At 43.4% G+C, this 18,125-nt stretch overlaps 1 protein-coding gene across 5 annotated transcripts in view; it reads right to left on the reverse strand.

The window, feature by feature from the left end:
- PIP4K2A (phosphatidylinositol-5-phosphate 4-kinase type 2 alpha) overlaps positions 1-18,125 on the reverse strand; it is a 194,312-nt gene that overhangs the window by 146,910 nt on the left and 29,277 nt on the right. Inside the window, exon 1 of one of the 5 annotated variants that reach the window (XM_019834048.3) lies at positions 4,848-5,153. The exons of the other annotated variants lie outside the window; for them this stretch is intronic. The gene's annotated coding sequence lies outside the window, so the exon portion shown is untranslated. Of the gene's footprint in view, positions 1-4,847; positions 5,154-18,125 lie in introns of those variants that run through there. 5 annotated transcript variants of the gene reach the window in all.

Here is an 18,125-nt window from a genome sequence, read left to right on the forward strand (position 1 = left end):
CCATTACATTCATTTCTTAAAATTATGTGTATAGATAATTTCTATAATCTCTGAGTTTCACGTCAAGATAGTAAAGGTGATTACAACATACACGCTTTGTGAGAGAGGGGTTAGGTCCACCTGGGTTGAGCATTCCTGCCACGGGGTGTGTGCTCACAGGGGAATCACCTCAGAATCACCAGGGGGGAGTCACTGATTCCCCCTCTCCCAGGGTCCTCCTGGAGGTTATGTTACCGTAGGGAGTCGGACTGAAACTTACCAGGCAAGTCAAATAATTAAATAACTACAAGTCGTGCCAGTGTTACAAAGGAAACAAACAAGCTTATGGGGAGGAGGATGAGGGGTGGGGAAGGGGGAAGTTTTGTGCTTACCCGTGAGGGTCAGGGAAGAATTAAGAGCTCCCGGGAGGGAGAGAACTTGCAAACCGTTGGGGAGGATGTGGTTCACACCTCAACTAGGAGCAGCCGCAGGTGACTGGTGGCTGCCATATGGGCTGAGCAGAACAATGAGACAGAATCGGCTCCAAGATGATAAACGTTGAAGATGAGTCAGAGGTTCGTGGGGGTTCAGTACACTATTCTCTCTGCTTTTGAAATATTGTAAAGTTTCCATTAATAATAAAAGAAAAACAAAAGCCTTCAAAAGCACCCCTGGTTGACAATTTCCTACTTGCCGTTTGCTTGGTTACACTCAAACCAATCAGTAACAGAGCCTAAAACCATCAGATAAATTTTTAAAATAACACTAAGATGGGGGCACCTAGGTGGCTCAGTCGGTTGACTGTCTGACTCTCGATTTCAGCTCAGGTCATGATCTCTAGATCCGGGAGATCCAGCCCCATGTCAGGCTCTGTGCTGACAGTGTGGAGCCTGCTTGGGATTCTCTCTCCTCCAACACCCCCCCACCCCACCCCACTGGCCCCACTCTCTGCCCTTACCCTGCTAGTGTGGTGTGCATGCATGCATGCTGGCTCTCTCTTTCAGAATAAATAAATAAACATTAAAAAAACCCCAAAACCCTAAGATATAACTTAGCATCTTAATCAGCCACCAAGACACTAAAGTAGCCCCCTACCAAAGTCTAAATAACAGCAACAATCTGAAGGTTTATTACAAAGAGGCAAGTGTGTTCCAATGAAGAGTCAACATGATAGGCCATTAGGGCTCTAGAGAAAAAGAATCTAAAAATACTAGAACATTCCCTGCCACTCTGGTTCTTCTAAATGAAAAGCCGACCATTTAATTATGTTAGGAGCCAGCACATCAGTTAAAGCCCCAAGAAGTTTCCCTTTCTCGCTCCTTTTAAACCAGTATGAATAAAACATAACAAAAATTATATTCACTTTTAATTGTTTGACTTTTATTTTTTACATGTCCCTATTCTGTCACAATGGCCTAAAAATATCAGGTGCATGACTTTTAGCCCTGCCAATCCCCTTTTCAGGAATACACAAGAAATTAAATATGCGTTAACCAGACCTCAGCAAAGAGCCAGCACAGGCTCCCCAGAGAGATCCCATAAGTTTACACACCGACACACCCTGGGTGTGTGTGTATCTTTATGAGGTCCCTAAATTCTGTTTCAGCAGCACATGGCCAAAAAAACCCACAAACAATAAATCCAAATGGAAGGCAGGGCTCACTGGCATACTTTTCTTGGTGGCTATTTCCAAACCTTTCTGTATTTCTGTTACTCTGTTGCTGTACGGGAAGCAGTCTTCTCCCACCCTAAAGAAAACAAGCTTTTGAAAAAGCAAAGAATCGTGAGGGCAACCCTGCTCTCTGAAATGAATTTACCGTGATGAAAAGTTCGCTTACAGTAGATTCATAATTTTTTTTCCTAATCGGCTGACGAGAGTATCCACGTTCCAATACAGAACAAATCTCAGCTACTTAGATTTTGAAGGAAGCTGCCCATTCCATCCTAGGCAATGTATTCTGCAGGAACAAAGGCGCCAGAAACAAAATAATAAATGTACAAGGACTTTTGCAGTCTTGTTTGGGGCAAACCCAAAAAACTGGAAATAAGACTTTTTGCCCATCAATAGATAATGGTTGAATACATTAAGGCATATTTATACCACGGAATATTACGCAGCTATTAAAATGAATGTGCGCTATATGTATTGTCCCAGGAGGGTTTACAATTTAAAATGAACAAATAAAAAACCCAGCAGTACTAGCTGTAGAGTAAAATAACGTCTTTACAAATTCTCTAAAAGCTTTGTGATCTTGGTTTAGGTAATTATATGACATCAAAGACAGAAGCAACAACCACAAAAAAAAAAAAAATAGATAAACTGGCAGACTAGGTCAAAACTGAAAATGTTAATGCTGCAAACAATGCTATCAAGAAAGGGAGAGAAACCGACCACATGGAAGATGAGATTTGCAAATTACATCTCTCATGGGGGTCTTCTATCTGCAAGAATTTTTACAACTCAATAGTAAAGACAAATAACCCAATTTAAAAATGGACAAAATAATATTGCTCCAAAAAAAGACACACTTCTTCAAAAAAAGACTCAGGGGCACCCGGGTGACTCAGTTGGTTAAGTGTCTGACTTCGGCTCAGGTCATGATCTCACGGTTCCTGAGTTCATGCCACGCATCGGGCTCTGGGCTGACAGTGTAGAGCCTGCTTGGGATTCTTTCTCTACCTTTCTCTCTCTGCCCCCCTCCACTTGTGTTTTCTTTCTCTCTCTCAAAAATGAGTAATTCTGTAAAACAAAAAAGAGAGAGAGAGAGATGAATGTGGCCAATAAGCACATGAAAAGAGGCTCAACATCATTAGCCATGAGGGAAATGAAAATGAAAACCACAGTGAAATACCACTGCCCTCCACTAGGACAGCTGTAAATCCCTAAGACGTTAGGAACCATGAGCAAGGACGTAGTGAAACCAGAGACGTGATACATCCGTGCTGATAAGCAAAGGGATACAACTGCTTTGGGAAAATGTCTGGCAAGCCCTTGGCGTGTTAGACAGAGAGTTACCATAGGACCCAAAGATTTCGCTCCTCGGATACACCCAAGAGAAATGAAAACATATGTCCACACAGCATTATTCATAATAACCAAAAAGTCTAAACAACCCAAATAGACATCAATTGATGAATGCACAAAGACACCATGGTCCGTCCATACAACAGAATATTACTCAACAATCAACAGGAAGGAAGCGATGCCACGTGCTGCAACACAGATGAACCTTGAAAACATTATGCTAAGTGAAAGAAGCCAGTCACAAGCGACCACACACAAATCTACAGAGGCAGGAAGTAGATTTGTGGTTGCCTAGTGCTGGGGGTAGGGGCTGGAAGGGACGGGAGGTTTGGTTTCTTTTAGAGGGGATGAAAATGTTCTAAAATCAGATTGTGACAATGGTTACAGAAGCCTGTAAGACTACTAAGAAACACTGAATTGTACACTTCAAATGGATTTTACATTGTACATTTGTATTACATGTGAATTATAGCTCAACAAAGCAGTTTTTAAAAAAATGGGTTGCTTTTCAGAAGTGCCTGGGTGGCTCAGTCAGTTGGGCGTCCGACTCTTGATTTCAGCTCAAGTCATGATCCCAGAGTTGTGGGATCGAGCCCCACGTGGGGCTCCATGCTGAGCGCACAGCCTGCTTAAGATGCTCTCATTCTCTCTCTCTCTCTCTCTCTCTCCCCCCCCCCCCGCTCCTCTCCCCAGTTTGTGCTCTCTCCCTCTCCCCACTCCTCCCCCCAGTTTGTGCTCTCTCCCTCTCTCTCTCTCTCAAATAAAAATTAAATAAAAAATTAAAAAAAGGTTCGCTTTTTAAAAAATTCTCTAACTAGCAAACCTAAAAATGGAAAATGAGGACCAGGGACTTGGATGTTAATTATGTGAATTTTTTACCGTCCACTTAAATAAGCCGCTGTGGTCATTCAAAATCATGCTTGAGAAATATATTTCATGATGGTATAATATCACAAAACTAAAGCAGAGTACAAAACGATACGTATTTATAACTTAACAAAATAAGACTTTATAAAGAAAAGGCTGGAACTAACAATGAGCCTCTTTAGAATTTTCTTTATCTAGGAAACCTGGGTGGGGCTCCGTTGGGTTGGGGGTCCGACTCTTGGTTTTGGCTCAGGTCATGACATCGCAGCTTCCTGGGGTGGAGCCCTGTGTCGGGCTCTGCGCTGACAGCATGGAGCCTGCTTGGGGTTCTCTGTCTCCCTCTCTCTCTGCCCCTCCCCCACTCACGCTGTCTCTCCGTCTCTCTCAAAATAAATAAATGCAAAAAAAAAAAAAATAGAATTTTCTTTTTCTAAGTTTTCTCTAATAAGCATGTATCACTTTTCTCTTTCTTTTTTTCTTTCTTTCTTCCTTCCTTCCTCCCTTCCTTCCTTCCTTCCTTCCTTCCTTCCTTCCTTTATTTTTTTGCAGACTCCATGCTCAACATTGGCCTTGGACTCACAACCTGGAGACCAAGAGTTGCATCGTCTACAGACTGAGCCGGCCAGGAGCCCCGAGCATGCGCACACTTCTTTAATCATAAAAATAACGACTTGACTTTTCAGATGAACCACATGCACGAGGAAGTCAAGCACGGCACTGCAACGTATATAACTACAGTTTATTAACGCCCTATATTAACGAGTATCTCTTTTTGTTTTTCCTGGTAAAAAGTCCCGTACATCTCAAACTGTTTCACCTAGATAATACTGCGTAACAGGATACTCCAAAACTCAGCGGCTTAAAACAACCCCCATCTTATTTGGCTCACAATTTTACAAGGGTCCAGAATCTGAGTAGGGCTCAGGCATGAAGTGTTTCCATGCAGTCTGAGCTATTCAAGATGACCCGCTCTTACCTCTGAGTCCCCGGGGTGTCTGTCAGCTGGACTGGGTCTTTCCTTTTCCACCAGGTCCCTTCTCCTGGTCCAGCTCACGCCTCTTTGACTTGGTGGCAGGTTGTTAAGAGGGCCAACCAGAGGCTGCAAGGCTTCTAAAGGCCTGTGTCTTGAAGTCACAAGGCACCGCGTTCATCACATTCTGTTGGTCAAAGTGAGGGCCAGCCCAGATTCCAGGGGAGGAGAAAAGTCTCTTGAGCATAAAAGAATCAGAGGAACAGTTGGTGAACCCATCTGCAGACAATGTGCAGGCAGGCCCAGAGGAAAACAATATCCAAAAGAATGAGCCCTTGGCTATTGAGATAGATACTCTTTTTTTTTTAATGTTCATTTATTTTTGAGAGAGAGACAGAGTGTGAGTTGGGAGAGGCAGAGAGACAGGGAGACACAGAGCAGGCTCCAGGTTCCGAGCTGTCAGCACAGAGCCCGATGCGGGGCTCGAACTCACAAATGTCATGAGATCATGACCTGAGCTGAAGTCAGACACTTGACCGACTGAGCCACCCAGGCGCTGAGATAGATACTTAATAGAAACACTTCGTGTTTGGTAAAAGGTTGTGGCTCTGTGGGCTCTATTTTCCACTGTCTTATAAAGTAAGAGATTCACTCGCCTGAAAAAACTGTTGGCCCTTTCATTTAATAAAAATCAAATGATTCTGTGTGCTAAAACGTTACTATTTTTTAAAAGTCACGGCAAAAAAAGGGAGAACCTTAATTTCAGAAATTAATATTATTTTGCAATAGCAGGGATATCCAGTAAAAAGTCTAGGCTTTGCAGGCCATATGGTCTCTGTCACAGCGAGTCAATTCTGTTTGACTAGCACAGAAGGAGCTATAGGCAATATGCAAACAAATGAATATGGCTGTGATCCAATAAAACGTTTATGGACACTGAAATCCGAATTTTATATAATTTTCACAAGTAATGATATATTTTTCTTTAAAAAAAAATTTTTAACCACTCTTTTGCATGTATGCAAAACCCAGTCTTAGCTCAAGGGCCATGTAAAAACAGGCCGTGGGCCAGACTGGACCCATAGGCCACAGTCGGCTAATCCCTGTGCTAGAGTTAATTCAAAAGATACCATATAAATGCCAAAAGGTGAAATACTCCACTGAGCACCTTATACAAACACCCACATATATTTCCTGTATAAAATACTCAACCTTGGTGGGGCGCCTGGGTGGTTCAGTCGGTTGAGTGTCCAACTTCCGTTCAGGTCATGATCTCTCAGTTTGCGGGTTCGAGCCACCCGTCGGGCTCTGTGCTGACGGCTCGGAGCCTGGGGCCTGCTTCCGATTCTGCGTCTCCCTTTCTCTCTGCCCCTTGCCCGCTCACGCTCTGTCTCTGTCTCTCTGTCTCTTAAGTATAAATAGAATATTAAAAAAAATAAACACAGATGTTACTACAGGGCCTCTAAAATACTAGGAGGGTCTGTTCTCACATTAAACCTGCCTAATTTGTGAATTCCTCCGGACTCGGATACGGCTCCTAGAGTCTCTATTCAGGGACAGGTAACTACAAGCTGACGTTAGCTGGGGTTCACCTACCGTGCTGACCCTTGTTTGGAACGCCTGGGATTCTCACCAGGCGTCTGAAGAGACACAGATGGTCCCATAATCTTTAAATATGCATCATATGCGTCTGAAAATTCTGGCATTAACCCAGGGCATGGACAATGTGCAATCACCCACCATGTTACCTGCAGGCCTGTTTTCACACAAGACTGATCTTCTGGACCCTTCTGCGTTTTGCCCTACGAGAGGCCATCTCTCTCTGATGCACGTGCGCACACACACACACACACACACATCACACACACACACACACACACACACACACACACACACACAAAGGCAAAAGCTAATTTTACGTTACAGCACAGTACAAATGACAATGAGGAAACTTTATATCCGATCAAGTCAATAAACCCTCAGCCACTAACAAGGGGAGCCCTGAGATGACACATTGCTCCTTCTGATCTCAACTCTTCAAAGTTATGCTTACTTACCGCAGCTTCAGGCCTGCCCTTTAACATCTTAATAGGATTCACATTTTACACGTCTCCTTCAGTGCCTACGCTTTGCCATCACACTTTGCGTCACCAGAGAGACTCGGTCCACAGAACCTACTGATCCTCCTGAGTTTTCTAAACACCAAGCAGGGACAAGAACCCAGGACCTGAGTCGGAGGTGGATTTGCTCCTGACCCTTCAGAGTGTCAGCTTGGCCAAGTCACTTTCTCACTCACAGCTGTTTTCTCGTCTGTCAAATGTGAATAATAACACATGCCCCCTCTCCTCTCGAGCGTTGTGGAAAGGTCAAGTGAATGACAACGGCACAACTGCTTTGTAAACATTAAACTGAAGTTACTTTCCTTTATCAGACACTTTCCTCTCAAGCATTAACAGCTATCTTTTGCTCAGTTCTTCAGGGTCTGATAAAGAAGTCTAAATATGGGCACCTTGACGGGCTCCTTACATAGAGCATGTGATACTTGATCTTGGGGTCGTGAGTTCAATCAGGCCCCATGTTAGGTATAGGGCTTACTGCAAAATAAATAAAATAAGATTAGAAAAAAGCAAAGCAAAGAAAAGAAAGGAAGAGAAGAGGAGAGAAACGAAAAGAAAAAAGAAAAGACAAGACAAAGAAGAAGAAGTAGTCTAGGGACACCTGGGTGGCTTGGTCAGTTAAGTGTCCAACTCTTGATTCTGGCTCAGATCATAATCTCACAGTTCTTGGGATTAAACCCTGTGCAGGGCTCTATCCTAATAGTACGGAGCCTGCTTGGGATTCTCTCTCTTCCTCCCTCTCACTCTCTGCCCCTCCCCTGCTCCCTCCCTCTCTCTCTCTCTCAGAATAAACAAACATTAAAAAACAAAAAAGAAATCTAAACATTTAGCCTATGTTTTGTTTTGTTGTATTTATTTTGATTTTTTAAAATATTTGTTAATGTTTATTTATTTGTGAGAGAGACAGAGACAGAATGCGAGTGGGCTGGGGCAGAGAGAGAGGGAGGCACAGAATCCGAAGCGGGCTCCAGGCTCCGAGCCGTCAGCACAGAGTCCGACGCGGGGCTTAAACTCACGAGCTGTGAGATCATGACCTGAGCCGAAGTCGGCTGCTCAACCGACTGAGCCACCCAGGCGCCCCTGTTTTATTTTTAATCACGGCTTCCTCTTTCAAGACTGAAGAGTCTTATTTCATTTTAATTTCTCCTCATGGTTTAGTATCTCTTTTCTGACAACAACAATATGAAACTAGAAATTAGTTACAAGAAAAAAACTCGAAAAAACAATAGTAGAAAAAAACCTAGAAAAAACAATGCCACTAAACAACTAATGAGTCAACCAAAAAAATCCATGACAAAATAAAAAAATACCTGGAGAAAAATGGAAATGGAAACACAATATTTCAAAATCTTTGGGATTGCAGGAAAAGCAATTCTAAGAGGAAGGTTTGTAACAATACAGGTCTACCTCAAGAAACAAGATTAATCTCAAATAAACAATCTAACCTTATACCTAAACGAACTAGAAAAAGAAGAACAAAGCCCAAAATTAGTATAAAGAAGGAAATAATAAAGATTAGAGAAGAAAGAAATGAAGTAGAAACTAACAACAACAACAACAAAAAACTAATAGAAGAGATCAATGAGATGAAGAGCTGGTTCTTTGAAAAGATAAACAAAACTGACAAACCTTTAACCAGATTCATCAAGAAAATGGGAGAACTCACTTAAAATCAGAAATGAAAGAGAAGTTACAACTGAGACCACAGATATACAAAGGATTAGGAGACTACTGCAAAAAATTATACACCAAACTGGACAATCTAGAAGAAATGGATAAATTCCTAGAAACATACAATCTTCCAAGACTAAACCAGGAAAAAAATAGGAAATCTGAACAGATCGATTACTAGTATAAATTTTTTTTAATGTTTATTTATTATTAAAAGACAGACACAGAGCGTGAGCAGGGGAGGGGTAGAAAGAGGCGGGAGACACAGAATCTGAAGGAGGCTCCAGGCTCTGAGCTGTCAGCACAGAGCCCAACACAGGGCTCAAACTCACTAACTGCAAGATCATTACCTGAGCCCAAGTCGGTCACCTAACAGACTGAGCCACCCAGGTGCCCCAATCAATTACTAGTATAAAATTGAACGAGCAATCAAAAAACTCCCAACAAATAAAACTCCAAGACCAGATACCTTCACTGGTGAATTCTACCAAACATTTAAATAGTTACCTATCCCGGGGCACCTGGGTGGCTCAGTCAGTTGAGTGTCTGGCTTCAGCTCAGGTCATGATCTTATGGTTTGTGAGTTCAGGCCCCGGGTCGGGCTCTGTGCTGACAGCTCAGAGCCTGGAGCCTGTTTCGGATTCTGTGTCAACCTCTCTCTCTGTTCCTCCCCCGCATGTGCTCTGTCTCTCTCTCTCTCTCAAAAATAAACATTAAAGGGGCGCCTGGGTGGCTCGGTCGGTTAAGCGTCTGACTTCGGCTCAGGTCATGATCTCACGGTCCGTGAGTTCAAGCCCCGCGTCGGGCTCTGTGCTGGCAGCTCAGAGCCTGGAGCCTGTTTCGGATTCTGTGTCTCCCTCTCTCTCTGCCCCTCCCCTGTTCATGCTCTGTCTCTCTCCGTCTCAAAAATAAATAAATGTTAAAAAATAAATAAATAAATAAGCATTAAAAAAAAATTTTTTTAAGAGTTACCTATCCTTCTCAAACTATTCCCAAAAAATAAAGAGAAAACAATGTTTCCAAATTCATTCTATGCAGCCAGCATTACCCTGATACCAAAACCAACCAAGACACTACAAAATAGGAAATTTACAGGTCAATATCCTTAATGAACATAGATGCAAAAATCCTTAACAAAATATTAGCAAACCGAATTCAACAATACGTTAAAAAGATCACTCACCATGATCAAGTAAAACTTATTCCAGGTATGCAAGGATAGTTCAATATTCATAAATCACTGTGATACACCACATTAACAAAATGAATGATAAAAATCACATGATCATCTCAATAGATGCAGAAAAAACATTTGACGAAATTCAACAATCACTCATGATAAACACTCCCAATAAAGTGGGTACAGAGGATAGAGGAATCATATCTTGATACAATAAAGGCCACATATGACAAACCCAGAGCTAACGTTATACTCAGTGGTAAAAAGCTGAAAGCTTTTCCTCTAAGATCAAGAACAACACAAGGATGTAATGTCCACTCTTGCCACTTTATTCAACACAATACTAGAAGTCCTTGCCATGGCAATCAAGACAAGAAAAAGAAATTTAAAAAACATCCAAAATGGTAAGGAAGAAGGAAAACACTCGTTATTTGTAGATGCAATAGTACCATATAGAAAACCTAAAAACTCCACCAAAAAACTACTAGAAATAATAAATAAATTCAGTAAGTTGCAAAATACAAAATTAATATATAGAGATCTGTTGCATCCCTAGACACTAATAATGAACTAGCAGAAGGAGAAATCAAGAAAACAATCCCACTAGTAGTTTTATCTAAAAGAATAAAATACCCAGAAACAGATTCAACCAAGGAAGTGAAAGACCTGTACCCTGAAAACTAGAAGACATTGATGAAAGAAACTGACGATGCCACAAACAAATGGAAAGATATACAATGCTCATAAATGGGAAGAACCAGTTTTTTTTAAATGTCCATATTACCCAAAGCAGTCTACAGACTGCAACCCCTATCAAAACACCGAAAGCATTTTTCACAGAATTGGGACAAACAACCCTACAATTTGTATCAAACCACGAAAGACCCCATATAGCCAAGCAATCTTGAGAAAGAAGAACAAAACTGGAGGTGTCACAGCCCCACATTTCAAACTATACTATCGTAAGCTACAGTGATCAAAACAGTATGGTACTGGCACAAAAATAAATACATAAATCAAGAGAAAAGGACTGAGAGCCCAGAAATGAACCCATGCTTGTATGGTTAATTAATCTACAACAAAGGAGGGAAGAATACAGATTGAGAAAAACGCTCTCTTTTGTGGGAAAACTGGAGAGCCACACACAATAGAATGGAATTGGATAACTATCTGATACCATACATAAAAGTAAACTCAAAATGAATTAAAGACCTAAACGTCAGACCTGAAACCATAAAGCTCCTAGAAGAAATTACAGGCAGTAGAAGCTCCTAGAAGCTCCTAGAAGAAATTACAGGCAGAAGAGATTACAGGCAGTAATCTCTTGCACATTAGTCTTTTTTTTTTCTCTTGCACATTGGTCTTAACAATATTTTTTTGGATCTATCTCCTCGAATAAGGTCAACAAAAAGCAAAAATAATATATTGGGACTACATCAACATAAAAGGCTTTTGCACAGTCAAGGAAACAAAAAGGCAACATATGGAATGGGAGAATATGCTTGTAAATAATATATCCAATAAAGTGTTAATATCCAGAATGCATAAATAACTCCTACAACTCAACACGCCCCCCAAAAAAAAATCTGATTAAAAAATGGGCAGAGGACCTGAATACACTTTTTCCAAAGAAGACATACAGATGGCCAACAGACAGACACATGAAAAGATGCTCAACATCACTAATCATCAGGGAGATGCAAATAAAAACCACAATGAGGTATCATCTCGTACCAGTCAGAACGACCATCATCAAAAATGCAATAAATAAGAAATGCCGGCATGGATGCAGAGAGAAGGGAACCCCTGAGCAACTGCTGGTGGAAAAGTAATTTGGTGCAGCCTCTGTGGAAAACAGTATGGGCATTCCTCAAAAATTAAAAATAGAATTACTATACGATCTCGTGATTTCACTCTGGGTATTTACGCGAAGAAAATGAAAACACAAATTCAAAAAGATATATTCAGGGGCTCCTGGGTGGCCCAGTTGGTTAAGCGTCTGACTTCGGCTCAGGCCACGATCTCATGGTTCGTGAGTTTGAGTCCCACGTCGGGCTCTGGGCTGACAGCTCAGAGCCTGGATCCTGTTTCGGATTCTGTGTCTCCCTCTCTCTCTGCCCTTCCCCCATTCACGCTCTGTCTCTCTGTGTCTCTCAAAAATGAATAAATGTTAAAAAAATTTATAAAAAAGAAAAGATATATTCACCTTTATGTTTATTACAGCGTTATTTACAATAGCCAACAAAAGGAAGCAATCTAAGTGTCCACAGACAGATAAACTGATAAAGAAGATGTGGTGTATATATATCCAATGGTATATAAGCCAGCCATAAACAAAGAATGAAATCTTGCCATTTTGTGACAACATGGATGGACCTTAATGGGATTACACAAAGTGAACTAAGTCAGACGGAGACAGGCAAATACTGTATGATTTCACTTGTATGTGGGATCTAAAAAACAAAGCACGTGAACAAACAAACAAAACCAGAAACAGACTCAAATCCAGAGAACAATCTGATCGCTACCAGAGAGAAGGAGGGTATGGGGATGGGCAAACAGGAAAAGGGGATTAAGAGGTACACTCCTGGGGCACCTGGGTGGCTCAGTCGGTTAAGCGTCCGACTTCGGCTCAGGTCATGATCTCACCGTCTGTGAGTTCAAGCCCCAAGTCGGGCTCTGTGCTGACAGCTCAGAGCCTGGAGCCCATTTCAGATTCTCTGTCTCCCTCTCTCTCTGCCCCTCCCCTGTTCATACTCTGTCTCTATCTCAAAAATAAATAAACGTTAAAAAAAAAGAGGTACACTCCCCTAGTTATAAAATAAGTCATGAGGATGAAAAGTACAGCACAGAGGGCCTAGTCAATAATATTGTGATAACACTGTATGGTGACAGATGGTAAGTACATTCACTGTGGTGACCACGGTGTAACGTCTAGAACTGTCAAATCACTATGGTATGCACCTGAAACTAACATGACATTGGATGTCACGTATACTTCAATTGAAAGTTAAACTTTGTTTTTCTTTAAGTGTAGGATCTTGAAATGTTTTCTTTATCCCTGTGCTGGAACTGCCCAGCACTTCCTGGCTGTCATTGGCTACAACAGGTAGCAGCACATCAGCCCCAAACCCCACTAGAAATAGTCTGAATCATCCTATCCTAAAATACCAACAAGAAGTTTGGAGCCCAGTATTTTTTACGTTTAACACGGACTCTTTTTGTCCTAGATGCATTCCCTTACATTTTCCAACGTAACTCCCCTACTATGGGAGTTTTAGGAGTATGCTAACTCCCGACTCCTGTGGTTTCGGATGCGCGGCCAACCATCTTTCAGTTTATTTTCTCCGTTGGTTTGCTGTTTCACTATCCACGAATGCTTACGATAAAAATGTACATTTAGGGGTACCTGGGTGGTTCAGTCGGTTGAACGTCCAACTGTCGGTTTCAGTTGATTTCAGGTCATGATCCCCGCCAGGGTCGTGGGATCCAGCCCCACACATCACGCTCCTTGCAGAGTGTGGAGCCTGCTTAAGATTCACTCTCGGGGCGCCTGGGTGGCGCAGTCGGTTAAGTGTCCGACTTCAGCCAGGTCACGATCTCGTGGTCCGTGAGTTCGAGCCCCGCGTCGGGCTCTGGGCTGATGGCTCAGAGCCTGGAGCCTGTTTCCGATTCTGTGTCTCCCTCTCTCTCTGCCCTTCCCCCGTTCATGCTCTGTCTCTCTCTGTCCCAAAAATAAATAAACGTTGAAAAAAAAAATTAAAAAAAAAAATGGTGTGGTTGATTTTATAAAAAAAAAAAAAAAAAAAAAAGATTCACTCTCTCTCACGGTGCCTGGGTGGCTCAATCGGTTAAGCATCTGATTCGATTCTGGCTCGGGTCACGATCTCACGATTTGTGGGATCGAGCCCTGCGTCGGGCTCCTCGCTGATAGCGTGGAGCCTGCTTGGGATTCTCTCTCTCTGCCCCTCCTCCACTAACATGCCCACTCTCTCAAAATAAATATGTAAACATTAAAAAAAAAAAAAGATTCTGTCTCCCACCCCCCCCCCAACGCCCCTCTCCCCTGCTCACACATACTCTCTCTCTCTCTCAAAAAAAAGTAAACTTAGCCAATCTCAAAGATACTACTAATTGGGGCTTTTTAAATGAAAAACCAGCATCAAAATCTATGGTATCAACAGCCCATCAGCAACAAAATATCCTTTGCCCCATTCTTTGATTTTTCTCCTAGCCAGTCCAAAGGAAAACTGTCAAAAAACCTTTTAAAGCATCTCTCTCTGTGCCCTCCCAAAAAAGCTTACATGCAATGTGTTTCACCAGTATTCCTTGAACTGTACTTGTGTGTGTCATTGCACTGTTTTACGTACATCTCATATTCACAATAAAAAATTATACCCACTGGCTCTCCTTATCCTCTTACAGATATTTTCCACCTCAAAACAAAACCCCGTCTTAACAAAACATAATTTATGTTTACCAGAAAACCCAAAGCTCCCTCCCAATATACAGCATCAGCTCAAGCTCCCTGGTATGAAAAAGATCCTTGGTCTACAGGGCACCACGGTCTCCTGTTGCGTCACCCTTGCAATCAGAGCCACCTGCTAGAAACTGTCGTGATGCCCCACGCATATGGCAGGGTGACCATTCGTGAAGTGCCCCTGGGTTCTCTGAAGACTTCTGGGAAAACGCCCACTCCGTTACTGCTGCTCCCTAGCATTTTGCTGCCCTGCCAAACCATTTCGAGTTGTACGTGGGTGTGTCTTCCCAGCATTTCTTAACGCCCGTCCTGCTCACGGCCGCCCCGCTTCGGCTCCCCATGCACAGCTACTTCTCTTCTTGCGTCGTCAGCTACTCTCGGCAAGTGTCCAGCCTCGCAAAACAGCGGGTGAGGATTATTTTCACGCTTGCGGGACAGACGCAAAGAGAGAAACCTCATTCCTGGTGACGGTCTTGTCATGCAAGGTCAACTATGGCAGAGAGGCCATGTATCTATTTGTAAGAATTCTAAGGTTTACATTTGCCAAAGGATTTTGATTCTCAGAATGGTTCCGCTGTGGGGCGTGTGGGTGGCTCAGTCAGTGGAGCACCCAACTCTTGGTACTCTTGGTGTCCAGTCAGGTCATGACCTCACAGCTCGCGGGTTCGAATTTTGCATTGGGCTCCATGATGAAAGTGTGGAGCCTGCTTGAGATTCTCTCTCCCCCTTTCTCTCTGCCCCTTCCTCACGCGTACGCACGTTCTCTCTCACTCTCTCTCAAAATAAATAATAAACTTAAAAAAAAAAAAGAAACCTTTAAAACAACGGTTCTGCTTTGAGTGCTTAAAATTATGGAATGAAATTATAATGTATAATCATAGAGCATGAGAGCTTCTACGCATATAATTTTTAAGAGGAGTTTATTAACAAAGTACATGTGCATACTTCTTCAACTGATTTTGGTTTTTTCTTTTAACCCAATGTTTTTGGTATTTACTATAAGGTCTAGTACTTACTGCTAAATAGGCAGAGTGGGCTAGGACCTAAGAATTGAAGTCTTTATGTCTCTGAACCCTACTTATCAACTGTAATAAATTTCAGACCAAAAGTGAGTCATTAAGAAGAAAATTCTCCTCGGCGTGCCTGGGTGGCTCAGTCGGCTAAGCATCCGACTTCAGCTCAGGTCACGATTTCACTGTTCGTGAGTTCGAGCCCCGCGTCGGGCTCTGTGCTGACAGCTCAGAGCCTGGAGCCTGCTTCAGATTCTGTGTCTCCCTCTCTCTCTGCCTTCCTCTGCTCAAGCTCTCTGTGTGTGTCTCTATCTCTTAAAAATATATAATAAACATTAAAAAAATTTAAAGAAAAAAAGAGAAAGAAAATTCTCCTCGAGAAATTTTGGTCACGACACAGAATCAAAGTCTCAGGATTTAAAAGGCTACAAGCTGCCTAATCCTATCACCCACCTGGGGACTGGTGCCCCTGGACGACAGCAGGACTTGGGGCCAGTCCTTGTCAACTCCAGTCACACACGTTGGTAACCGAGCCATACTTCGTTATCAACCGTGTTCTTGGTCCTTCAATACCAAGAGAGTAAGTAACGATACTGACTTTTTATATATGAGCGTAAATAAATTCACGGGTGCGGTATCCCTCTCGTTCTTGAGTGAGGGGGAGGGGCTGGACTTGTAGCTGCCGTGTCAGGAATGCTGCCCAAACCCAACTCTGCCCATGGGAGTGTGCTCTGATTGTGAATGTTTATCTATCTTGTCTGCCACTGTGGAAAAGACTTTGAAACGTGCTGACCCAGCACATACTCAGATAATTTCAGGAACAGGAAACTCATTATTCCCAAAGGCAGCTGACTGCATCCTTAAACAACTGGAACTTCTAGAGAGTGGTTCTTATCTACTGAAGGAAACCTAATCTCCCAAATGCTTACACATACTACATCTGACTTGAATCTCACAAATGAATTGGGGGAGAGGACTCTGAACCTCTGGGTTTCTTTCAGAGATCTGAAAAGTGATATCTGCAGGGGTCAAACAGGCTAGTTTCTCCCTGTCTGTCCTTCTATATTAAGGAGTCCCTTCTACATTTATTTATATTGTATTTTTTTTTTCAACGTTTATTTATTTTTGGGACAGAGAGAGACAGAGCATGAACGGGGGAGGGGCAGAGAGAGAGGGAGACACAGAATCGGAAACAGGCTCCAGGCTCCGAGCCATCAGCCCAGAGCCTGACGCGGGGCTCGAACTCACGGACCGCGAGATCGTGACCTGGCTGAAGTCGGACGCTTAACTGACTGCACCACCCAGGCACCCCTATATTGTATTTATTTATATTATGTCCCTTCTATATTAAGGAGTTAATCAATAATTGAAGAAAGGAAGCCCTTCTTTCTGTTTTATTTTTTTCCTTGAGAGAGAGGGAGCAGCGGCAGAGAGAGAAAGGGAGAGAGAGAGAGAGAATCTCTTTTTTTTTTTATGTTCATTTATTTTTGAGAGAGAGAGAAGTGCATATGAGCAGGGGAGGGGCAGAGAGAAGAGGACAGAGGATCCGAAGTGGGCTCTGCCCCGACAGCAGCGAGCCTGATGTGGGGCTCGAACTCACTAACCACGAGATGGTGATCGGAGTCGAACACTCAACCGACTGAGCCACCCAGGCGCTCCGGGAAAGGGACCATCTCCATCTCAGGACCGTGAGACCACGACCTGAGCCAAAATGAAAAATCAGACGCTTAGCCGACTGGGCCACCAAGACGCCCCTCTTCTTTCTGTTTTAGTCTACGAACAAAAGAGAGTGCGGTCACAAGTAGCCTAGTAGCATTTCGATTTTAAATTTTCAGATAAATACAGCTCACATTTTGTTAGAGATGAACGAGGGGTCCACGAAAACGGAAAGAATTAGAAGCGCCGAAAAGAAGACCGTTTCCTGAACGCGTCAGAAGAGCAGTGTGAGTGGAAAATTTTGAAACCGTGGGCACAAAAGAGTTGAAATACGGTATCCGTAGAGAACGGCACTCTGGGACTTAAAACGAAGAGACTTAAAATGTAGAGACTTAAAACGAAGGATCCCCTCTAAGCGGCCTGCACACGGTCTCGGGCACCAGGCACAGAGCGAAGAGCCACCTGTCACGATGACGAATGTCTTCAGTAGTAGGGACGGCACCCGGTGGGGGACCTGCAGGTCACCAAAAGCACGAAGTGCTTCGCTCACCAAAGGCGAAGCTCTCCTATCCCCACGAAGCTCCTCGCATACAAGCCGACCCAGATGAGACAGAGCCGCGCGTTTCTCTGCAAACAACAAAGAAGGAAGACTGGGCTTCCGATTGGAAATGGAAACAGCGCATCGAAGTGCCACCTTGGAACACGGGAGCCACCCGAACGAGCACAACCCCCCGAAAGCGGACTGTGTGGCCACGGACACCCTGCGGCGTCTTCACTGGCTGCCTCGAGCCTTTCTTGAGCTACACGCTCACGTCAGAGAAGACAGATCACTCTTCGGGCCTCAGTGAGTAAGGCCAGGACTGGCTCACCACTCATTCAAATACTTGAGCCCTGGGGAAGGAAGGAAGGAAGGAAGGAAGGGAGGGAGGGAGGGAGGGAGGGAGGGAGGGAGGGAGGGAGGGAGGGAGGAAGGAAGGGAAGGAAGGAAGGAAGGAAGGAAGGAAGGAAGGAAGGAAGGAAGGAAGGAAGGAAGGAAGGGAAGGAAGGAAGAAAGGAAAGAAGGAAGGAAGGAAGGAAGGGAGGGAGGGAGGGAGGGAGGGAGGGAGGGAGGGAGGGAGGGAGGAAGGAAGGAAGGGAAGGAAGGAAGGAAGGAAGGAAGGAAGGAAGGAA

Source organism: Felis catus, chromosome B4 (genome assembly GCF_018350175.1).
Source record: "Felis catus isolate Fca126 chromosome B4, F.catus_Fca126_mat1.0, whole genome shotgun sequence".
In the NCBI taxonomy this organism is placed as follows: Eukaryota; Metazoa; Chordata; class Mammalia; order Carnivora; family Felidae; genus Felis; species Felis catus.